Here is a 25,565-nt window from a genome sequence, read left to right as displayed (position 1 = left end):
CTAGTGTGATTAGATTGACTAGTTTTCTGTGATTATGTTTTCAGTGTGTCTGCCCTCTCATGCCCTCTTGCAACACCTACCATCTTACTTGGGTTTCTCTTACCTTGGACATGGGGTATCTCTTCACGGCTGCTCCAGCAAAGCACAGCTGCTGCTCCTTACCTTGGACGAGGGGTATCTCCTTACTGCCACCCCTCCTGACCTTGAACGTGGAATAGCCCCTCTCAGCCCTCCTGCACCCTCGCAGCCACTGCTCCTTGGACGTGGGGTTGCTCTGTTATAGTTAGTTACTTGTATTAAATATGCTCTCTACAAACTACTGCATGCTTTCTCTTAATTGGGCTCTAAGAATACATTAGGTAACATTGGAAACAGGAAAACAAGATTCTCAGTAAACTGACTTAGTGCCCAGAACTGGTTTCTCAATACCATTCTCCAATAACAGGAATTAGGGCCTTTTGGGGAAGTGGTTGAGTCCAGGATTGGAGGAGGGAAACTGCAAGATGAACCTGAAACATTTTGTGGTGCCAAGAAGTAAGAACATACTCAATGCAGAGGACAAGGGTTTGATCCCTGATCTGGGAAGATCCCATATGCCTTGGAGCAACTAAGCCCATGCACCACAGCTACTGAGCCTGCACTTCAGAGCCCACGAGCTGCAGCTACTGAGCTCGCATGCCCTAGACCCTGTGCTCTGCAGCAAGATAAGCCACTGAAAGGAGGAGCCCACGCACCGCAACTACAGAGTAGCCACCACTTGCCACAGCTAGAGAAAGCCAGCATGCACCAAAGAAGACCAGTGCAGCAAAAAATAATAAATAAGTAGTTTTAAAAAACTACTCAAAAGACACAGGGCGACTTGAGGGCACAGCAGGGGGAAGGAGAGGGTGGGATGAATTGAGAGAGTAGCATCAAAACATTCATTACCATATGTAAAATAGATAACTAGTAGAAATTTACTGTATAACACAGGGAGCTCAACCCAGTGCTCTGTGACAGCCTAGAGTGGTGGGATGGAGTAGGAGGTGGGAGGGAGTTTCAAGAGGGAAGGAATACGTGTATACTTATGGTTGATTCATGCTGTTGTATGGCAGAAACTAATACAACATTGTAAAGCAATTATCCTCCAATTAAAAATAAAATTAAAAAAATACCTCAGGGCATGTCAAAAAGATACAGGAGCCAACTTAGAGAAGCTCCTAATGACAAAAACTGGAAATTTGAGCAACAAAATATACAATTATTGTATTGGATTATAACCCATAAAATAAATATAAATATCCAAAAGTCCATACTGATATGAATACATGATTAAATAAATTAGTAAATGGGAAAGATGAGACAAATTATTTGGAGAATTTCAAATAATATGTGTATATACTCTCCCTTCCAAGAGGTGGTAGTTAAAATCTTCTCTTCATCCCTGGGGTTTGGAGGGTGCATGTGTTTAGCAACTTGCTTTCTCCTAAGAATAGAGTATAGAATGGGGATGGGGAGAAATTTTACAGTGGAGAAATCTGGCAAATATATACTAGGGAATTGATCAAGATTAACATTATTGTTGATAAGTCACATTGATAGCATGTACCACTGATAGGAAGTGATGAGAATGGTACTTCACTTCTGTGGTATTTCTCCTAAAATCTCAAACCCTAGTCTGGTCATGAAGAAAATGTCAAATAAAACCAATTGAAGAATGCTCAGTCCACCTGACCATTACTCCTCAAAACTGTCAAGGTCATCACAAACAAGGAAAGTTTGAGGAACTGTCACAGTCTAGGAGAAGTCAAAAGGACATGATGAATAAATGTAATGTGGTGTCCTGGATGAGATACTGGGGCAGAAAAAGGACATTAAAGCCGGGAAATGCAAATACAGTGTGTAGTTTAGTTAATATTATTGGTAATGTACCAGTGTTGGTTCCTTAGTTGTGACAAACATACCACAGCAATGCAGGATGTTAACAATAGGGAAAACTGGATGAAGAGTATATGGGAACTCTCTGTAGTATCTTTAAAACTGTTTTGAAAAATAAATCTAAAGCTATCATAGATTTTTAAAGTTTATTTAAACAATAAAAAACGACACAGGAGCCAACCTGAAGGAGCTCCCAATGGACACAGCTGAAACAATTTGAGCAACACAATAAGTGCTGCTACTTCAGTAGTCCCTGCCTTGTCAATAGGGATTGTGTCCCAAGATCGCCAGTGGATGCCTGAAACCACAGATAGTATGGGACGTTAAACATACTATTTTTCCCTATACATACATACATGCATATGATATAGTTTAATTTATAAATTAGGCACAGTAAGAGAATAGCCCAACTGTTAGCATTACTATGGCAGAAAGTGAAGAAGAACTAAAAAGCCTCTTGATGAAAGTGAAAGTGGAGAGTGAAAAAGTTGGCTTAAAGCTCAACATTCAGAAAACGAAGATCATGGCATCTGGTCCCACCACTTCATGGGAAATAGATGGGGAAACAGTGGAAACAGTGTCAGACTTTATTTTTCTGGGCTCCAAAATCACTGCAGATGGTGATTGCAGCCGTGAAATTAAAAGACGCTTACTCCTTGGAAGGAAAGTTATGACCAACCTAGACAGCATATTCAAAAGCAGAGACATTACTTTGCCAACAAAGGTCCAGCTAGTCAAGGCTGTGGTTTTTCCTGTGGTCATGGATGGATGTGAGAGTTGGACTGTGAAGAAGGCTGAGCACCGAAGAGTTGATGCTTTTGAACTGTGGTGTTGGAGAAGACTCTTGAGAGTCCCTTGGACTGCAAGGAGATCCAACCAGTCCATTCTGAAGGAGATCAGCCCTGGGATTTCTTTGGAAGGAATGATGCTAAAGCTGAAACTCCAGTACTTTGGCCACCTCATGCGAAGAGTTGACTCATTGGAAAAGCCTCTGATGCTGGGAGGGATTGGGGGCAGGAGGAGAAGGGGACGACAGAGGATGAGATGGCTGGATGGCAGCACTGACTCGATGGACGTGAGTCTGAGTGACCTCCGGGAGTTGGTGATGGACAGGGAGGCCTGGCGTGCTGCGATTCATGGGGTTGCAAAGACTCAGACACGACTGAGTGACTGAACTGAACTGACTGAATATGCCATTGTATGGATGTATCACAGTTTGTTTATCCATACACCAGTTGATGGATATTTGGACTGTTTCCTAATTTTCCCTATTGTAAATGAATCTAAGATTTACTGGATGTATTATAACTCCACCATTAACTTCTCTCTTGTGTTATAGATGGTCAAGGAGGGAAAACAGGAAGCCCAAAGTCACTGAAAGGGAAAGAAAAGTGCAACTTGGAAAGGAGTGTGATTGTGAAGCTTGTCATGGTCCTTGTAGCTAATAGAGGGGAGCTAGAAAGATAAACAAAAAATAAGCAACAGGTGTAAATTTTTTTTTTTACCAACTTCAGGATAACAGAGTGAGAGCTTTCCAGAGCAAGTCCCCCCAGCAAGGTACCAAAGTGAAGGTATTTCTGGACCCCACAAAGCAGGGCTTTTCTCTGATATATTTTGGGTAGGTTGGACAGAGAGAGATCCTAGGTCCAGTTTCTTGTTCAGCTGATGAGACTAGAAAAAGTTAGGAAATGGCAAAGGGGCAGACGACCTAGCCATGAGCATTCCAGGTCTCAATTAGGGCATAATCATGTTCAGTCTTTCCCAGGGCTTATGGGGCATAGCTGTTGGAATTACAACTAGGAAGAGAGAAAACACTTAGAGCAATTCACTCTAACTGGCCACAAGTGAATGTAGTGTCCACATTCTGCTATGATAAATATGTCATCCCTGTTGCACATATTATGAAAACTTCTTGTGACAACCCTGTTTTCCATGGTCCAGGACACTCATAAGTCTCCTATAGAAGGAAATCTGCTGGATACCTGCTGAGCACCTAAAAGAGACTTTGGAAGGGAGATTCTGCTGAATCTTGGCATTTCGTCCAGGCAAAACCAGCTAGGAAAGTAATAGGCAGAAAACACTTTCCAACCTATGCACCATATAGTTTATTCCCCACTATATCCCCAAGGGATAGATATTTTTATTATTGTTTTACTGATGATAAAACTATAGCTTAGAGAGCTTAGATTAACGTGCCTGAATTCACATAAATTCTACGGTAGAACCAAATGTCTCTACATGCTGGGGTGCTACTTGAAGGTGCTCAGTAGAGACAGCTAGTCTGAGCTGTCCCCCATCATCCTAGCCAAGTACAAGTGATAGCTGAGAGCAGCAATGTGTGATGTACAGTAGATTTCTTTTCTTTTTCCCTAGTAGTACTGTCAACTTTTGCCTTGTATGTTTTAAGACTATTTTTTTCATTTTAAAAAATTTTTATTGTAGTTGATTTACACTGTGTTACTTTCTGCTGTCCAACAAAGTGACTCAGTTCTATGTATATATTCATAATCTTAAATATTCTTTTTCATATTCTTTTCCATTATGGTTTATCACAGGATATTGAATATAGTTCCCTGTGCTATACAGTAGGACCTTGTTGTTTACCCATCCCATATATAATTGTTTGTATCTGCTAATCCAAAACTCTCAATACTATCCTATCCCACCCCCCTTCCCCTTGGCAAACACGAGATATTACATATTAATTCATATGATTTTAGAATTAAAAGTTCTTAGTGAACTGAACTCTTTATCACTATGCAGTTATTCTCTTTATTTTTAGTATTTTTGGCCTTAAACTCTGTATTGTCTGATATTAATATAACCTCACCCCTTTGACTTTCCACCTTTTCTGTCCTTATGTTTTAGATGTCTTTATAAACAGATGGTAACTTGCATTTTTTTATTCCAGTGACAATATTTAATATTTTAGCTGGTGAATTTATTCTATTACATTTATTATGATTGTTAACATTATGGGATTTATTTCTACTATCCTATTACATGCTTTCTATTTGTCCTAGTTTTTCTATTTTTGTTTCTTTTTCTTGCTTTCTAGCCCTTTTTTTAAGAACAAAGTTTTTTGTTCTCAATTTTCTATCATTCTATTTTCTATATTCTGACTTGTAAGTTATATATGTCTCTTCTTCTAAGGGCTGTTTGAGCTTTTAAGCATCCATAACCATGTAAATATCTGTGAATATTTTACCTATATCAAAATGGTACAAAAGACTAGAACATTTTAAATCCAAGCATGATTTTTCACCTGTTTACAAAGGGCACAATAAAAACATAAATTCCCAGAAACATTGAAAGTTAAAAGAATGGGAAAAGTAAGCATGGTTAAAATGGCAGGTTTTATATTATGTATATTTTACCACAATAGAAAAGAAGGGAGATATGCCAGATAAATAATAACAAAAAAGTTGATATGATTATATGGATACTAGACAAAATAGACATTAAGGGCAAAAAGAAATGCTCTCTTTCCTGACTGTCTCCAATTTCTGTCCTTCCACTTTCTAACCCACTCCAATCAAGATTTCGTCCCTATCACTACTGAATCTGCCTTTGACAAAGTCGCCAATGACCTTCACAATGTTCAATCCAATGCTAATTCCTCATCTTACCTGACCTAGCATCATTTGTTAAAGTTGATCGTTGTCTTATTGAAACATATTATCACTGCTTTCCTAGATACGATTTTCTTATTTCTCCACTCTCAGTCTTCCTTTGCATGTTACTCCTCAAGCTGTAAAAGTTGCAGTACCTCAGGGCTCAGTCCCCAGACCTCTTTTCTTTCCTATCTATACTCATTCTCTAGGTGATTAACAGCTAGTCTCATGGCTTTAAGTACCATTTATAGGTTCAAGACCCTCAAATTTATATCTATAGCTTTATCTCTACATCCAGACTCGTGGAAAACTGTACACAGACATTCTCCACTTTAGATGCTATATAGGCATGTTTGATTTAACATGTTAACAACCAAACTCCTTTCTCCTTACTGCTGCCATCCATGCCTGGTACTCCCACAGCCTTTCCCGCTAAGGAACTAGAAACTTTGATATTCTAATTTGCTCATGTCAGAAGTACTTAGCCTCTAATTGTGTCATTTTTTACTTACTTTTTCTCTCACATACTACATCCAACCCATCAGAAAATATTGTCAAGAGTTCTATCTTGAAAATATATCCAGAATCTAACAACTGCTGCCACCCTAGTGCAAATCACTATTATTTCTCACCTGGATTTCATAACAGCCTCCCAACGGGTCTTCCTGCTTCTGCCCTCATCTCTCTACAGTCAATTCTAATCATAATAGCCATAATGGTCCTTTTAAAACATAAGTGATATTATCGATATCTCTGCTCAGAACCCTCTAATGGATCCCCACCTCATTGAAAGTAAAAGGCAAAGTTCTTATAGTGGCTTATGAGGACTTATATAATCAGGACGTGCTACATCTCTGATTTTACCTCTTTCCACCCTTGGCTTTATTTGCTCAACTTCAGGCTCACTGTCCTCTTTGCAATTGCTGTAACACCCCACATGCAGCTTCAGAAACTTTTCTCTCTCAATTCACTTTGATCTCTTCAGACCCCTTACCTGGGAGGTTTTTCTTGCCCATCCTCTACAGAATATAAACCTCAGCCTCCCCACTCTTTATCTCCTTCTGCATGCTCTTTCCCTGCACTTAATGATTTATCATCCACCTTCTCCCACCCCACCCTAACCCTGCCAACTATAATGTAAGCACCATGAGGGGGAGATGAATGAAAGAAAATTCATTGTTAGTTCAAAAAGATTTGCTACATAAGCATAAGAGGAACAATTAACCAGAAAGAAATTAAATGTCTAAATTTTTTTGTACTTAGTAAAACTGCCTCAGGGAACAAGAAAAACATGCCAAGATTACAAGGGGAATTTAACAATCCATAATCAAAAGAGAAGATTTCAACATATGTCTAGCAGTAAGTGACAGATTGAAATAAAAATTCAGTGGTACACATTATACTTGAAAACACATTTAACAAGCACAAACAGACATATTTATGAAAATTTGTACTAAAATTATAGAACATACATTTTCAATCAAGTATGCATAATTTTTATTTAAAAAATCCTGCGCTGGGGTTTCATTCAGCTGTGATAAACACAATCCTACACATGAAATGATGATCTAAACCAAAAGCAAGTTTATTTATATCATGTCAGAAGAAGTCCAGAAATAGGCAGTCTGGGATTGATGTAGCCACTCAAAGATAGCATTGTGGAACCAAGATAATGTATTTTTTGTAACTCCATCTTTGGCTTATAGTTTTAACCCTTGTTATGGACCTAATGTTTATGTCCTCCCAAAAGTCATATATTGAAACTCTACCTCCCAATGTGATGGTATTTGGAAGTGGGGCCTTTGGGAAGTAATTGGGGTTAGATGAAGTCATAGGGTGGAGCACTCATGAATAGGATTAGTGGTCTTATAAATATCACAAGAGAGTTTGCTTCTTCTGCTCTACTCTCAGCCATGTGGGGATACAGCTAGAGGTTAACAGTATGCACCCCAGAAGAGGGCCCTCACTAAAACCCAATGTACTGGCATCCTGATCTCAGACTTCTAGCTTCCAAAACTGTGAGAAATAAATATCTGGTTTTTGTAAGCCACTCAGTTAATGGTATTTTGTTACACTGCCTGAGCAAATGGAGATAATCCTTATGGCTATAAATGGCTCCTCCAGCCCTAGGCATTGTACCTACTCTTCTGACAAGAACAATGGGAAGAGACAAAGAGAAAAATGTGAAGAGAATAAGCCTAACGACAGGCTCCCCTTTTTAAGAGTTTCTTTGAAGCACAACCAGTGATATGTGCCAAGATTCATGTCCATTGAGTCAGTGATGCTATTTAACCATCTCATCCTCTGCCACCCCCTTCTGCTTTTGCCTTCAATCTTTCCTAGCATCAGAGACTTTTCCAATGAGTTGGCTCTTCCCATCAGGTGGCCAAAGTATTGGAGCTTCAGCTTCAGCAACAGTCCTTCCAATGAATATTCAGGGTTGATTTACTTTAGGATTGACTGGTTTGATCTCCTTGCTGTCCAAGGGACTCTCAAGAGTCTTCTCCAGTACCACAGTTCGAAAGCATCAGTTCTTCAGTGCTCAGCCTTCTTTATGGTCCAACTCTCACATCTGTACATGACTACTGGAAAAACCATAGCTTTGACTATATGGACCTTTGTTGGCAAAGTAATGTCTCTGCTTTTTAATACACTGTCTAGGTTTGTCATAGCTTTTCTTCCAAGGAGCAAGCGTCTTTTAATTTCATGGCTGCAGTCACCATCCACAGTGATTTCAGAGCCCAAGAAAACAAAGTCTGTCACTATTTCCACTTTTTCCCCTTCTATTTGCCTTGAAGTGATGAGACTAGATGCCATGATCTTAGTTTTTAGAATGTTGAGTTTTAAGCCAGCTTTTTCACTCTCCTCTTTCACCCTCATCAGGAGGCTCTATACTTCCTCTTCACTTTTTGCAACTAAACTGGTATTGTCTGCATATCTAAAAGTGAAAGTGAAAGTGCTAGTCACCCAGCCATGTCCAAGTCTTTGCGACCCCATGGACTGTAGTTCACCAGGCTCCTCTGTCCATTGACTTCTCCAGGCAAGAATACTAGAGTGGGTTGCCTTTCTCTTCTCCAGGGGATCTTCCTGACTCAGGGATTGAACCTGGGTCCCCTGCATTGCTGGCAGATTCTTTACCATCTAAGCCACAAGTTGTTGATATTTCTCCTGGAAATCTTGATTCCAGCTTGTGAGTCATCCAGCCTGCATTTCACATGATGTGCTCTGCATACAAGTTAAATAAGCAGGGTGACAATATATAGCCTTGTCGTACTCCTTTCCCAATTTTGAACCAGTCAGTTTTTCTATGTAAGATCCTAACTTGCTTTTTGACCCACATACAGGTTTCTTATGAGACAGGTAAGGTGGTCTGGTATTCCCATCTCTTTAAGAATTTTCCACAGTGTGTTGTGATCCACACAGTCAAAGGCTTTAGCATAGTCAATGAAGCAGAAGTAGATATTTTACTGGAATTCCCTTGCTTTCTCTGTGATCCAGTGAATGTTGGCAATTTGATCTCTGGTTCCTCTGCCTTTTCTAAATCCAGCTTGCATATCTGGAAGTTCTTGGTTCATGTTGAAGCCTAGCTGGAAGGATTTTGAGCATAGCCTTACTAGCATGTGAAATGAGTGCAATTGTCCTGCAGTCTGAACATTCCTTGGCACTGACTTTCTTTGGGATTGGAATAAAAATTGACCTTTTCCAGTCCTGTGGCCACTGCTGAGTTTTCTAAATTGCTGAAATATTGGGAGTAGCACTTTAAACAGCATCATCTTTTAGGATTTTAAATAGCTGAGCTAGAATTCCATCATCTCCACTAGCTTTGTTTGTAGTAATGCTTTCTAAGGCCTGCTTGACTTCACGCTCCAGATGTCTGGCTCTAGGTTAGTAATCACACCATCATGGTTATCTGGGTCATTAAGACCTTTTTGTATAGTTCTTCTGTGTGTTCTTGCCACCTCATCTTAATCTCTTCCGCTTCTGTTAGGTCCTTACCGTTTCTGTCCTTTACATGAAATGTTCCCTTGATATCTCCAGTTTTCTTGAAGAGATCTCTAGTCTTTCCTGTTCTGTTCTTTTCCTCTATTTCTTTGAATTGTTCATGGAAGAAGGCCTTCTTATCTCTCCTTTCTCTTCTCTGGAACTCTGCATTCAGTTGGGTATGTCTTTCCTTTCTCCCTTTCCTTTCACTTCTCTTCTTTCCTTAGCTATTTGTAAAGTCTCTCAGACAACCAGTTTGCCTTGCATTTCTTTTTCTTGGCGATGGTTTTGGTCACCATCTCCTGTACAATGTTACGGACCTCCATCCATAGTTCTTCAGGCACTCTGTCTACCAGATCTAATCCATTGAATCTATTTGTCACCTCCACTGTATAATCATGTGGGATTTGATTTAAGTCATATCTGAATGGTCTAGTATATGACTAAATTATGCCTATTTTCCATTAGAACACATTTATAATTTTGATTAGCAGGAATTCAGCAGACTAGATAATAATAAGAGATCAGGAAGCATATAATTCCACTATATTAAACCTATGGTCATTGAAATGAAATAAAATTTATATTTTAAGGCAGAACAAGAAAAAAAATTAAACATAAATTCTCTGTTTGGACCTCTCCCCTCCCTCCCTAATGTGCAGTCTGCACATTAACCAGAGCTCCTCAAAGATGGGAGTGCCTGCTCAACCATAAAGATCATTTTTTTTTTTCTTCTGACTCCAACAGTGTAACTTCTTAGAAGAATACCATTCTTTCCCAGCTCTGTAGGGGGTCATGTTGACTTGCTGCTCACTTTATATGTGCTCACCTGGACTATATATCCTTGATGAACTTTATATAAAATATCAGTATGTCATTTTGATGTACAATCTTTTGTCTCAAAAATGTGTATGACTGTGCCTTTGACTTCTAACAGCTTTCTGAGAATCTGTTTCCCTGGTTATAATCCTCAGTTTAGCTCAAATAAAATTCCATTTTTTTTCTTCTTAACTGGATAGTTAATTGAATTTTTGTTGACAAACTGCATGTCCAGGATTCTAAATAACTCTTTTTATATTATCCACAAACAAACATTGTTCAGCAATAATCTGAAATATTTCACTTTATGAAGTCAAATGATTGCTATTTTATGTTTGTACAAAAACTATTTTTAAAAAAATCATTTGACAAAGTCAAATTTTCAAATGAGTTTACTGGTGGGTTTTTTAAAGAAATTTTTGATGGATTGCTAATTTTCTCATAGTGCTTAGTTTCAAACTCAACTAACAAAAACAGAAATAAAACTAACACAAAGAAGTTATTTGTGTATAACCATTGCAGACGACAAAGTAACAAAAAAAGAAACAAATTACAATTCATTTGTAAGGCCATAAATTGAGATGTTGATATTATCTACAATTCATGTCTACCAAGGCATTTTCAGAACTTAAACTTGTTGAATAAATATTATAGAATATTTAAAGGGAAAAAGACAAGATTCTAAAATTAGTCTTCTCTGAATTAAAAATGTTCTTAAGATGGATATGAAAAGTCTCAACCAGATACCTGTAATAACAAGAATAACATTCATTCATTGGGAATTCCCTGGTGGTTCAGTGGTTAGGACTCCATGCTCTCACTACCAAGAGCAGGTTCAGTCCCTGGTCAGAGAACTAAAATCTCACAAGCTGCATGGTGCAGGGAAATAAAAAAAAAGAATAACATTCACCTTCTTTAGAACTTGCTTTTACTTTATGATACTAGGAGAATCATTTTAGAAGAAATCATCTTGGAAACCACTATTTTAAATTAAAGCCTTTAAATTCTCAGAACATATTAGAATATGACATTAATTCTTCTTCCAGTTGGTTACAGAAAAATAAAACCACAGAACTCTTCCTATTACCTAATCTAAGGTGACTGCTTAAGAAATAAGTAGTACAATATATAATATAAAATAGATAACTAATAAGGACTTACTTATAGCACAGGGAACTCTACTCAGTACTCTGTAGTAACCTATATGAGAAAAGAATTTTAAAAAGAGTGGATATATGTATATGTATAACTGACTCACTTTGTTGTACACCTGAAACTAACACAACCTTGTAAATCAACTATACTCCAATAGAATTTAAAAAGAGAAATTAGTATAGGAAGCTTAAAGTAGTATCTACTTTCCTTATGTAAGTATGAATATATTTTAACACCATCTGACTGAGCATTTCAATGTTTGAACTGCAGATATCCATTGAAAGGAGGCAATATTTTATCAGCTATGAGGGATATTAAAGGAGAAACACATTTTACCCCTAGAAGTGAGAAAAGTGTCAAACAGAAGTAACACGTGAATAAAAGACTAGTTCCTGAAATAAAGGCATGATATAAGGAGAAAAATAATGTTACTCATTTATTGATACTTCAAACTATTATCACCCATTGTCAGGAATAATGCAATATCTCTTCATTCTTATGTGTCATAATCATCACATATAAAAATACAGACACTGCGTGGTATTAAGCGTTTTTTGGAACTGATCAAGAGTCTATGTCACAGCATGCATAAGTTATTTCTATCAAAACTGTTAATTTATACTGGCACAAATTTTCATTAAGCATACTAATACTTTTTAAATGATGCAATAAAAAAAAATCCAGTTTCAGGAAGGGAGAGACTTCTAGAATGGCTAAATGACAAGCTTGGCAAATCCTCTCCCCAAAAAGCAATTACAAAAGTGGAAAAAAATTGTCAAAAGACAACAAGTTAAAGACTCTGGACATTGACCAAAATTATACAACAAATTGAAAAGTGCTTATTCAAGAAAATCTACTTGAATCTCAGTAAGAATGATGAGAGTCTGTAGTGTTTTAACCTGGAACTGTTCCTGCCCCTTCTAGCTCCCAGACACAGAAGTATCGCTAGGAACAAAGAGTCCCTAAGAACAAGCAGCTAAGCTGCAGGAGGAGAGTGAGGAAAATTCTAGGCCCAGGGGCAATATCAAAAAACATCAGTGATCTCAGTGATTTACAATCAGGAAGGGTCAACATTATAGCTAGCTCAATACTGATTGGGGCAAGCAATAAACCAGCATGTCTGTCATAAATTTAACAGAGAGATCCAGGGAATGACACAGACACATTACCCCCTGATAAAAACCTTAATTATCAAGTGATCTAGAAGTACTGTACACACAAGCAAATAGGCATGCATCTTCAGGAGAAACTGGAGTTTGCTCTAGCAAGTTGAACATAAAACACTGTAACTGTAGAGAGTAAAAGCCAGGAGATACTTGGAAAATAGATGCACTTTTAATGTGTTCTCCCAAGCTACATAACAGATCCATCAGCAAAAGGTAGCTGCTGCCTTAGTGCCTCAAGGTGTCTAAGTATAATCTTTGACCAATCATTGACTGACAAATAATCTGTGCTGACCCAGGGACTATCCTAACAAGGTCAGACTTAAGTACATGAAAACAATGTTTATAAACACTGAGCAGAAATAAAAGCATCTAGACACTGAGGAAAACACTCTTCAGAATTACTCTGAGCAAGTCACAAATAAAACCATTCTGTAGAGGATGGGAGGATCAGAATACAGAGTTGTTAGAATATGTTATCTAAAATATCCTGTTTTCACACCTCCTGCAAAAAACAATAAAAATTATGAGACATGCAAGAAAACAGAGAAGTATGACTTATATACAGGAAAAAATTATTCAATAGAAGCTGTTTATGAAGGGGTCCAAAGCATCACTACGAACAAAGCTAGTGGAGGTGATGGAATTCCAGGGGAGCTATTTCAAATCCTGAAAGATGATGCGGTGAAAGTGCTGCACTCAATATGCCAGCAAATTTGGAAAACTCAGCAGTGGCCACAGGACTGGAAAAGGTTAGTTTTCATTCCAATCCCAAAGAAAGGGAATGCCAAAGAATGCTCAAACTACCGCACAATTGCACTCATCTCACACACTAGTAAAGTAATGCTCAAAATTCTCCAAGCCAGGCTTCAGCAATACGTGAACCGTGAACTTCCAGATGTTCAAGCTGGTTTTAGAAAAGGTAGAGGAACCAGAGATCAAATTGCCAACTTCTGCTGGATCATCAAAAAAGCAAGAGAGTTCCAGAAAAACATCTATTTCTGCTTTATTGACTATGCCAAAGCCTTTGACTGTGTGTATCACAATAAACTGTGGAAAATTCTGAAAGAGATGGGAATACCAGGCCACCTGACCTGACTCTTGAGAAACCTATATACAGATCAGGAAGCAACGGTTAGAACTGGACATGGAACAACAGACTGGTTCCAAATAGGAAAAGGAGTACGTCAAGGCTGAATATTGTCACCCTGCTTATTTAACTTATATGCAGAGTACATCATGAAAAACGCTGGACTGGAAGAAGCACAAGCTGGAATCAAGATTGCTGGGAGAAATATCAATAACCTCAGATATGCAGATGACACCACCCTTATGGCAGAAAGTGAAGAGGAACTAAAAAGCCTCTTGATGAAAGTGAAAGTGGAGAGTGAAAAAGTTGGCTTAAAGCTCAACATTCAGAAAACGGAGATCATGGCATCCGGTCCCACCACTTCATGGGAAATAGATGGGGAAACAGTGGAAACAGTGTCAGACTTTATTTTTCTGGGCTCCAAAATCACTACAGATGGTGACTGCAGCCATGAAATTAAAAGACGCTTACTCCTTGGAAGGAAAGTTATGACCAACCTAGATAGCATATTCAAAAGCAGAGACATTACTTTGCCAGCAAAGTTTCGTCTAGTCAAGGCTATGGTTTTTCCTGTGGTCATGTATGGATGTGAGAGTTGGACTGTGAAGAAGGCTGAGTGCCAAAGAATTGATGCTTTTGAACTGTGGTGTTGGAGAAGATTCTTGAGAGTCCCTTGGACTGCAAGGAGATTCAACCAGTCCATTCTGAAGGAGATCAGCCCTGGGATTTCTTTGGAAGGAATGATGCTAAAGCTGAAACTCCAGTACTTTGGCCACCTCATGCGAAGAGTTGACTCATTGGAAAAGACTCTGATGCTAGGAGGGATTGGGGGCAGGAGGAGAAGGGGACGACAGAGGATGAGATGGCTGGATGGCATCACTGACTCGATGGACGTTGAGTCTGAGTGACCTCTGGGAGTTGGTGATGGACAGGGAGGCTTGGCATGCTGCGATTCATGGGGTCGCAAAGAGTCAGACACGACTGAGCGACTGATCTGATCTAATCTGATGATGGCAACAATTTATCAAATAAATAATATCCATGAGGAAAGATAATTATTTTTTAAAGTACCAAATGAAAATTTTGGAGCTAAAAAGTACAACAATTGAAATGAAAATTTCACTGTAGGATCTCAACAGCAGACTTGACCTGGTAGAAAAATGAGTCAGTGAATTTGAAGATAGACCAAAGAAGAATGAAGAAAAATGAAGACAGCACCAGAGACCTATAGGACAACATCAAATGTACCAATATACGTACATCAGGAGTCTCAGAAAGAGAAGAGAATGAATAAGGAAGAAAAAATATTTGGAAAATTATGTCCACTAACTTTCTAAATTTGATGAAAAACATTAACCTACTCATCCAACAAGCTCAACAAACTCTAAGAAGGGAAAATCCAAACAGACCCACACCTTTTAAATACACCGTAGTTAAATTGCTGCAAGCGAAAAACCAGGAAACTGTCAAGAAAAAAACAATATCACAGAAAAAATGAACCACAATGAAATTAAAGCTAATGTCATCAGAAACAATGCAGGGCAGAAGGCAATCAAATAATATTAAAAATGCTGAAAGAAAAACACTGTCAATCAATAACTATATCAAGTTTTGTGCTTCAAAACAAAGGCAAAATATTATCTCTGCCTATTCATGCCACTGTAGTTTCAGGGAAAGTTGTATGGGAAGCCAGGAGTTTCATGCCTGCCCTGAAGTAATGAGGCTGCATCTCCTTATAATGCCAGAAGACACCTAGACACTCTACAAGGAACCTGGACTTCCACACCCAGCAGTAACAAAGATCCTACCCACGGGTGTCAGTGGAGGCCACATGGGAAGCAGCAATGAGACCCTCACCCCTTCCTAGCCAGGACAGTCTCTGCAGAGGCTTAGTGGTTAGTATTAACTCCCATCTCTACCCAGCAGTAATGAGGTACCCCCATCCAGAGTATCACCAGAGGCTATGGGGTAACTGGGACTTTGACCACAACCTGGTTGTAATGAAGTAATACTGCCTTTTTGATATCTGCATGGTGTCTCATACCATAATACAAAAAAGTGAAGGATGCAATAGAAAATCACTAGGAATACTAGGAATGAGGAAAATCTTAAGTTGAATGAAGAAAAATAATCAACAGATGCCACCATCAAGATGATACAGATGTTAAAACTGTCTGACAAGAATTTTAAAGCATCCACCATAAAAATGCTTCAATTATGAACACACTTGAAACAAGTGAAAGAAATACAGAATCTAAGCATAAGCAAAGAAACAAAAGATATAGATAAAAACAAATTTTATAATTGAAAAATATAGATTGTGGAGAAATTGAACCTCTTCTGGGTATTTATCCACATTAAATGTGTAAATTGTATCTCAATAAAACTATGACCAAAAAAGAAAAATACAATAACTGAATTAAAAAAAAAAAAAAAACTCAAGGGGCTCTCACCATCGCTGCTGAGGAGCAGAGCTGAGCCCATCAGATCAAGGAGCATGGTAACCGGGTGGGCTGGGTCTATGGTCACTCTGTGGGCTGCTCAGCTGGCTGGTGCTTTTTTATCAGGGCAAGCTGTGTCCCATGGCAGGGAAATTTTGGCAGAGCTCACACTATTTGCAATGGATTTTTGATAAACAAGATCTGTTGAAGGAACATCAAAAGGATTTAAAGTTTCTCTCAGTAAAAGAGTATTAAAAATTACAAATATTTTTTACAAATGTTATCCAAGCATTAGGTGAACATCCTAAATTAAGACAAATCATTGCCACTTCTACGGTCTATTTCAAGAGATTCTATGTAAGGTATTCTCTGAAAAGTATAGATCCTGTATTAATGGCTCCTATCTATGTGCTTTTGGCATCCAAATAGAGGAATTTGGAGTAGTCTCAAATACAAGATTGATTTCTGCTGCTACTTCTGTTTTGAAAACTAGATTTTCATATGCCTTTCCAAAGGAATTTCCTTATAGGATGAACCATATATTAGAATGCGAATTCTGTCTTTTAGAATTAATGGATTGTTGTTTGATAGTGTATCATCCTTATAGACCTTTGCTCCAGTATGTGCAGAACATGGGCCAAGAAGACATTTTGCTTCGCCTTGCATGGAGGATAGTGAACAATACCTACAGAAGGGATCTTTGCCTACTGTATCCTCCTTTCATGATAGTTTTAGCTTGCCTGCATGTAGCCTGTGTTCTACAGCAGAAAGATGCCAGACAGTGGTTTGCTAAGCTTTCTGTGGATATGGAGAAGATCTTGGAAATAATCAGGGTTATTTTAAAACTGTATGAGCAGTGGAAAAATTTTGATGAGAGAAAAGAGATGGCAACTATTCTTAGTAAGATACTGAAACCAAAACCTCCCCCAAACAGTGAAGGAGAACAGGGTCCAAATGGAAGTTAGAACTCTAGCTACAGCCAATCTTAAAACATTCTGAAGAATTTCATAGTGGACCAGTTGGAAATAAACCACTGGACAGATTTCAGTAATGTCTTCAATGGAACACAAATGAATAGCTTGTTTCTGTCAAGCATGTTGGGAAGTTATTTTATTTTTGCAAAATGTTTTTCTTACCTAATTTGATTCTAGTACATAATTGATTAAAATCTATTGTTTATGAAAGTTTGGAAAGGTTCTAAGGGGACCTACAGAGAGACATACATAGACTTTTGAAAATTAATAGCTTCTGATTAGTAAAATTTTTCTTAATTTGGATAATAGAGATCATAGCTTTTTGTTAAGCCAGAAAATATGAAACATAATTTGTTTAAAATTTTCTTTGGTCAATGAATGACCAAAAAAGGAAATAAGTCAAATATATGAGGATTTTTTTCCCTCTCCTTAAGTTAAACTTTAAAACTGTATTTAAGGAATCAAATCTTACAAAGTCCTGGAAAGTTTTGGTGGTGATGATGATAATTTCAGGAAAATTAATCAACTACATATGATTTTAAAATGTATTTTATTCACTAGTTTTGGTGTCTTTCCATGGAGGATACTAGCCCAGCCTAGCAGAAAAGTGCAATATGTACAGTGTACTTTGACATTTTAAAAGTTATACTCCATAACCATTTTGAAATGCTGGGCAAACAGTTTTAAAAATTGCATTTAATTCAGTTAATCAGGCATTTTGAAAGCTAACTGGAGAAAAACCGTAATATGGTTGAAATTTGATAGCATTTTAATGTTATTTTTACTGTGGAGTTTTTTATGTGATATACAAACCCTAGTTTATTTTTGTGTCTTAGTGTGGACTTATAGGGCTTCCTTGATAGTTCAGTTGGTAAAGAATCTGCCTGCAGTGCAGGAGACACCAGTTCGATTCCTGAGTCAGGAACAGATTTACTACAGGAATCCTGAGCTAGGAACACAATCAGGTTTCAGGCCAGTTAGATACTGGCTGTTTTTAATTCTCATCTGAGTGTAGGACGTCAGACTAAATGTTACATCAGTGGGACCTTGCTGTCTGTCAGTCAGTCAGTCAGTTCAGTTGCTCAGTCGTGTCCGACTCTTTGCGACCCCATGAATTGCAGCACGCCAGGCCTCCCTGTCCATCACCAACTCCCAGAGTTCACCCAGACTCAACGTCCATCGAGTCAGTGATGCCATCCAGCCATCTCATCCTCTGTCGTCCCCTTCTCCTCCTGCCCCCAATCCCTCCCAGCATCAGAGTCTTTTCCAATGAGTCAACTCTTCGCATGAGGTGGCCAAAGGACTGGAGTTTCAGCTTTAGCATCATTCCTTCCAAAGAAATCCCAGGGCTGATCTCCTTCAGAATGGACTGGTTGGATTTCCTTGCAGTCCAAGGGACTCTCAAGAGTCTTCTCCAACACCACAGTTCAAAAGCATCAATTCTTTGGCACTCAGCCTTCTTCACAGTCCAACTCTCACATCCATCCATGACCGCAGGAAAAACCATAGCCTTGACTAGACAGACCTTTGTTGGCAAAGTAATGTCTCTGCTTTTGAATATGCTATCTAGGTTGGTCATAACTTTCCTTCCAAGCAGTAAGCATCTTTTAATTTCGTGGCTGCAGTCACCATCTGCAGTAGAAGTTATTAAATTACATGATTGTTTTCTTCAGACTTGAAGGAGAGTGATAAATAAAATTTGGAGTCATAGGATATTGATATACAATTTAAGGATTAAAATTTTTCATAAATCAACTGTGAAAATGGATTATTAAATTAAATGTTAACTTCCTAGTATAAAACTGCAAGAATAAAAGTAAATTATCCAGCTTAAAAAAGAAAAAACAATGGATGGGGTAAAAAACAGAATAGAGAGGACAGAAGAAAGGATCAGTGAACCCAAAAATAGAACAATAGAAAATACCCAATCTGAAAATAGGGGAAAATAGATTAAAAACAATGAGTGGAGCCTCAGGAACTAATAGAACTCCAACATTTGTGTCATCAAAGTCCTGGAAGGAGAGGTGAAAGAGGGAAGGTCTGAAAAACTAAACACAAAAATTATTGAAAGCAAAGAGAGAGAAACAATACTTTATATACATGGGGAAACAATTTGGATGACAGTGAATCTCATCAGAAAACATGGGGACCAGAAGGAATTGGCATAGCATTTTTAAAGTGATGAAGTAAAAGAAATGTCAACCAACAAGTCTTTAACCAGCAAAAGTATCCTTTAGGCATAAAAGGGAAATTGAGACATTCTCAGATGAAAAAAATCTAAGAAAATCTGTCACCAGCAGACCTATTTTGAAAATATGGCTAAAGGAAATCCTTGTAACACAAAAGTAATGATTAAAAAAAAGAAATCTTGGAGCACAGGAATGGAAGTCAAAACAACTGAAGGAGTAAAAACAGAATAAATAAAATAGATTTGACATCTCTTGAGTTTTCTAAATCATGTTTGAAGCAAAAATTATAACATTGTTTGATGTGGTTTTCAATAAACACTTAATATTGTAAAAGGAGGAGTATAAAGAAACAAATGGAGATAAGGACTTTACATTTTACTCTGCTGGCAAAGTAGGGGAAAAGCATGGTGCATACACACAATGGAATAGCCATAAAAAGGAATAAAATACAAATAAATGTTAAAACATGGATGAATGAACCTTGGAAACATGATAAGTAAAAGAAACTAGATACAAAAGGTCACATATCACATGTTTCCATTTATATGAACTGTCTAGAATATGCATCTCTATAGAAACAGGAAATAAATTTGTGCTTGCTTAGGGCTGGAGTGGAATGAAGACTGGGCACAAGAGTTCAATTTGGGGTGTTGAAAATGTTTTAAAATCAGATTGTAGTGATGTTGCACAACTCTGTGAATATACTAAAAACCATTGAATTGTACACTTCAAATGTATGGATTTTATGGCATGTGAATTATATCTCAAAAAGGCTGTTTCTAAAAACATTGCAAACTTAAGTGTAAAACATAACACTACACAACTTTTAGAATAAAACACAAGAAAAATTCTTTGGGAGCTAGGCTTGTGAAGACGTAACACCAAAAGCACAATCCAAAAAGAAAAATAATCAATAACTTGGACTTCAAAAATTAAAAAACTTTTGCTCTGTAGAAGACTCCATTAAGAGGACAAAAAGAGAGATGGAGAAAATATTTGCCAACCATATAAATTACAAAGGATTTGTATCAAAAATGTCTAAAGAACTCTGAAAACTGAAAAGTTTAAAAAAATATCTAAGTAGGAAATGAGCAAAGGATGTGAAAAGACATTTCACCAGAGAGGATATACGAATGAGAAACAAGCATAGGACAAAATGTTCCACATCTTCAGCTATCAGGGAAATGCAAACTAAAGCCACAATGAGATATTAACACACACCGATTAGAAGGGCTAAATTTTTTTTTTTAATAGTGACGACACCAAATGCTGGCTTCCCTGGTAGCTCAGATTGTAAAGAGTCTGCCTGCAATACGGGAGGCCCAGGTTCGATGCCTGGGTCGGGAAGATCCCCTGGAGAAGGAAATGGCAACCCACTCCAGTATTCTTGCTTGGAAAATCCCATGGACGGAGGAGCCTGACGGGCTTGGCGGGCTACAGTCCATAGGGTTGCAAAGAGTTGGACACGACTGAGCAGCTAACATTTTCACTTTCAACACCAAATGCTAAAGAGGGTGAGATAAACTAGGTCATTCATATATTGCTGGTGGGACTATAAAATGATACAGCCACTCTGGAAACACAGTTTGGCAGTTTCTTAAATAAGTTGAACATATACTACCATGCAGTCCAACAATTGTATCCCTAGACATTTATCCTAGAGTCATGAAAACTTAAATCTACACAAAAACCTGTATGCAATTGCTCACAGCAGCCTTACTGGTTATAGCCAAAAATAGGAAACAACCTAAATGTCCCTCAATAGGTGAATGAGTGTTGTTGTTGTCCAGTTGCTACGTCGTGTCTGACTCTTTGCTACCCCATGGACTGCAGCACACCAGGCTCTTCTGTCCTCACTATCTCGCTGAGTTTGCTCAGATTCATGTCCATTGAATCAGTGATGCTATCTAACCATCTCATCCTCTGCCACCCACTTCTGCTTTTGCCTTCAATCTTTCCTAGCATCAGAGTCTTTTCCAGTGAGTTGACTCTTCCCATCAGGTGGCCAAAGTACTAGATCTTCAGTTTCAGCAACAGTCCTTCCAATGAATATTCAGGGTTAATTTCCTTTAGGATTGACTGGTTTGATCTCCTTGTTGTCCAAGGGACTCTATGAGTCTTCTCCAACACCACAGTTCAAAAGTATCAGTTCTTCAGTGCTCAGCCTTCTTTATGGTCCAACTCACACATCCATACATGACTACTGGGAAAACCATAGCCTTGACTAGACAGACCTTTGTCGACAAAGTGGTGTCTCTGCTTTTTAATATACTGTCTAGGTTTGTCATAGCTTTTCTTCCAAGGAGCAAGTGTCTTAATTTCATGGCTGCAGTCACCATCTGCAGTGATTTTGGAGCCCAAGAAAATAAAATCTGTCACTGCTTCCACCTTTTCCCCTTCTATTTGCCATGAAATGATGGGACTGGATGCCATGATCTTAGTTTTCTGAAAACTTTTTTTCTGAAAAACTTAAGGGTTAACACACTGCAATACATCCAGACTAGAGAATGTTACTCAACAACAAAAGAAAGGAAGTGTTGATAACCAGCAACAACTTGGGTGGATCTCAAGGACATTACATTGAGTATATAATTCCCTTTATAAGACATTCTCAAAATGAAAAAAAATTATAGAAATGGAAAACAATTTAGTGGTTGTCAGGAGTTAAGAGATACTAGGGAGAGAGGTGGGTGCAACTGGGAAAGGGTGACATGAGGCAGATAATTTCAACAAGAGGATATTTCTGTATCCTGATTGTAGTAGAGGTTATTGAATCTGCACATGTAATAAAATAGCATAGAACTATATACACACATCATACTGATGTCAGTTTCCTCTGTTTGATATCATACTATAGTTACATAAGATTTAACCATTGCAGGAAACTGGGTGAAGGTGCACAAGACCTCTCTGTGCTATTTTTGCAAATTCTAGTAAATCCACAATTGTTTTAAAATTAAAAAAAATTAACAAAGACAAAATACATTTCTAGAGAAACAGAGACTAAGAGAATTCTTTGCTGGGTGATATGGCTTACAAGAAATCATAAAAGAAGTTTTAGAATTTTATTTTTATACTTTATTATTTTGAGGCCATGTTGTTGAGTACATACAGGCCCTGGATTATAATTTTATGGTTAATTGTTCATTTTCTGTTATACAGATGTACCTTAATTAGACCCATCCTCCACTGATGGACATTTAGGTTGTTTCCAATATTTCTCTAATACACACAATGCTGCTGTGCATGTTTTGACTATATTTCAATACATAATAGTGCTAATATATCTGTGGGATAATTCCTAGAATTGGAATTGCTGGGTCAAAGAGTTACCTGTGCTTTAAAGTTGTTAAAGATGTTCTAAATGAAAAAGTTCTGGAGATGGATAGTGGTGATGGTTGTAGAACAATGTGAATGTACTTAATGCCACTTAAGTACATTTAAAAATAGTTAAAATGGTAAATTTTACGTATATTTTACCTCAATAAACAAAATAATATATATATATATATGTATGTATCCTAGACTTCCCTGTTGGCTCAGTGGTAAAAGAATCCTCCTGCCAATGCAGGAGACATGGGTCCTATCCCTGGTCAGGGAAGATCCCACATGCCGCAGAGCAACTAAGCCTTTCACAACAACTACTGAGGCCATGTGCTTCAACTACTGAAGCCCGCATGCCCTAAAGCCCATGCTCCACAAGAAGAGAAGCCACTGCAATGAGAAGCCTGCACACCGCAGCTAGAGAGTAGCCATCACTCAACACAACTAGAGAAAAACCCACTCAGCAGCAAAGACCCAACACAGCCAAAAATAAAGTGTGTGTGTGTGTGTGTGTGTGTATTTGTGACCCTGTGGACTGTAGCCTACCAGGCTTCTCCATCCATGGGATTCTCCAGGCAAGAATACTGGAATGGGTTACCATTTCCTTCTCCAGGGGATCTTCCTGACCCAGGGATTGAACCTGGGTCTCCCGCATTGGAGGCAGACGCTTTAACCTGAGCCATCAGGGAAGCCCTGTATATGTGTGTGTGTGTGTGTGTGTGTGTGTGTGTGTGTGTGTGTGCATGCTAAGTGGCTTCAGTTGTGTCTGACTCTTTGCAATCCTGTGGACTGTAGCCCGCCAAGCTCCTCTGTCCACGGTATTTCACAGGCAATAATACTGGAGTGGGTTGCCATCTCCTTCTCGAGGTCATCTTTCTGACCCAGTCACATTTGTCAAAAGACTTCTAAGAAGGACTCATCTTTCTTTATCTACTTGCATCTGAAACATTGTGGCAAACATGATTTCTCACAGATTCTATGATAAAGCTGGTGAAATCTTTACCCAAGCATAGAAATAAATGCTTCTTTAGTAGACTGACTTCAGGTGTAGCAAGCATTTAGTGAGCACCTATTATAAAATGGAAACAGTGACAGATTTTATTTTCTTGGGATTCAAAGTCTTCAAAGGCTTCAAAGTGGATGGTGACTGCAGCATAAAATTAAAAGACACTTGTTCCCTGGAAGGAAATCTGTGACAAACCTGGACAGCATGTTAAAAAGCAGAGATATCACTTTGCTGACAAATGTCCACATAGTCAAAGCTATTGTTTTTCCAGTAGTCATGTAGGGATGTAAGAGTTGGACCATAAAGAAAGCTGAGCACATAAGAGTTGATGCTTTCAAACTGTGGTGCTGGGGAAGACTCTTGAAATCCCTTGAACAGCAAGATCAAACCAGTCAATCCTAAAGGAAATTAACCCTGAATATTCATTGGAAGGACTGTTGCTGAAGCTGAAGCTCCAATACGTTGGCCACCTGATGCAAAGAGCTGACTCATTGGAAAAGACCCTGATACTGGGAAAGGTTGAGGGCATGAGTAGGAGGGGGTGACAGAGGATGAGATGGTTGAATGGCATCATTGACTCAATGGACATGAGTTTGGGTAAACTCTAGGAGACAGTGAAAAACAGGGAAGCCTGGTGTACTGTAGACCATGGGGTCGCAAACAATCAGATATGACTTAGCCACTGAACAACAACAGCAAGAAGAAAACTAACACTATTAATTTTATATTAATTATCACCTTATGCTTATGTAAGGACAGACTAGTATCTACATGTATTTTACACATTCATGATATATGTTTTTCTTAATTTTTTTCAATATTTCTAGTCTACATGTTCCATCTGCAAGTTTTTTCAAGTTGTTGCCAACCTCCAAAAATTCTTCCAATATATTTATAGGACCTACGCAGATCAAACAATAACCCTGTTGTTCAAGGGCCAACTGCATTACAAATGTTTCTGGTCTTTTCCAGCCTGATAGATGAAAGAGAATTTCATATCTTTATCTTGCATTTCTCTATTATGATTTAGAATGAACAATTTTCATGTATTTGAAAGTGATTTGTATATCTATGAATTGTCTCTGTCTAGTTTCTTTTAAATTACTGGCCTTTTATATTGATCTATAAGAGCTCTTTATGTATTGAGTAAACTAGCTATTGATTATATCTCTTGAAATTTTTTCTTTGCATTTCTCATTTGACTTTATGGCTTTTTAAGTTAAACGTGACCTGCCTCTTGAGAAACCTGTATGCAGGTCAGGAAGCAACAGATAGAACTGGACATGGAACAACAGACTGGTTCCAAATAGGAAAAGGAGTACATCAAGGCTGTATATTGTCACCCTGCTTGTTTAACTTATATGCAGAATACATCATGAGAAACGGTGGGCTGGAAGAAGCACAAGCTGGAATCAAGATTGCCGGGAGAAATATCAGTAACCTCGGATATGCAGATGACACCACCCTTATTGCAGAAAGTGAAGAGGAACTAAAGAGTTCTTGATGAAAGTGAAAGAGGAGAGTGAAAAAGTTGGCTTAAAGCTCAACATTCAGAAAACAAAGATCATGGCATCTGGTCCCATCACTTCATGGGAAATAGATGGGAAAACAGTGTCAGACTTTATTCTTTTGGGCTCCAAAATCACTGCAGATGGTGACTGCAGCCATGAAATTAAAAGACGCTTACTCCTTGAAAGGAAAGTTATGACCAACCTAGACAGCATATTCAAAAGCAGAGACATTACTTTGTCAACAAAGGTCCATCTAGTCAAGGCTATGGTTTTTCCAGTGGTCATGTATGGATGTGAGAGTTGGACTATATACATTTGAATCAGTTCTAATGAGGTGGATGAAACTGGAGCCTATTATACAGAGTGAAGGAAGCCAGAAGG

General features: G+C 38.2%; 1 long non-coding RNA gene and 1 pseudogene across 1 annotated transcript in view; both read left to right on the top strand.

Moving 5' to 3' along the window:
• LOC139181289 (uncharacterized) overlaps positions 1–25,565 on the top strand; it is a 58,180-nt gene that overhangs the window by 21,196 nt on the left and 11,419 nt on the right. The gene's annotated exons all lie outside the window — the stretch shown is intronic.
• Positions 4,998–25,494, top strand: LOC139181284 (cyclin-C pseudogene; annotated as a pseudogene).

This window comes from Bos indicus, chromosome X, assembly GCF_029378745.1.
Source record: "Bos indicus isolate NIAB-ARS_2022 breed Sahiwal x Tharparkar chromosome X, NIAB-ARS_B.indTharparkar_mat_pri_1.0, whole genome shotgun sequence".
Taxonomy (NCBI): domain Eukaryota; kingdom Metazoa; phylum Chordata; class Mammalia; order Artiodactyla; family Bovidae; genus Bos; species Bos indicus.
The sequence above is the reverse complement of the archived record's forward strand: the minus strand, read 5'-3'. Positions and strand labels throughout refer to the sequence as shown.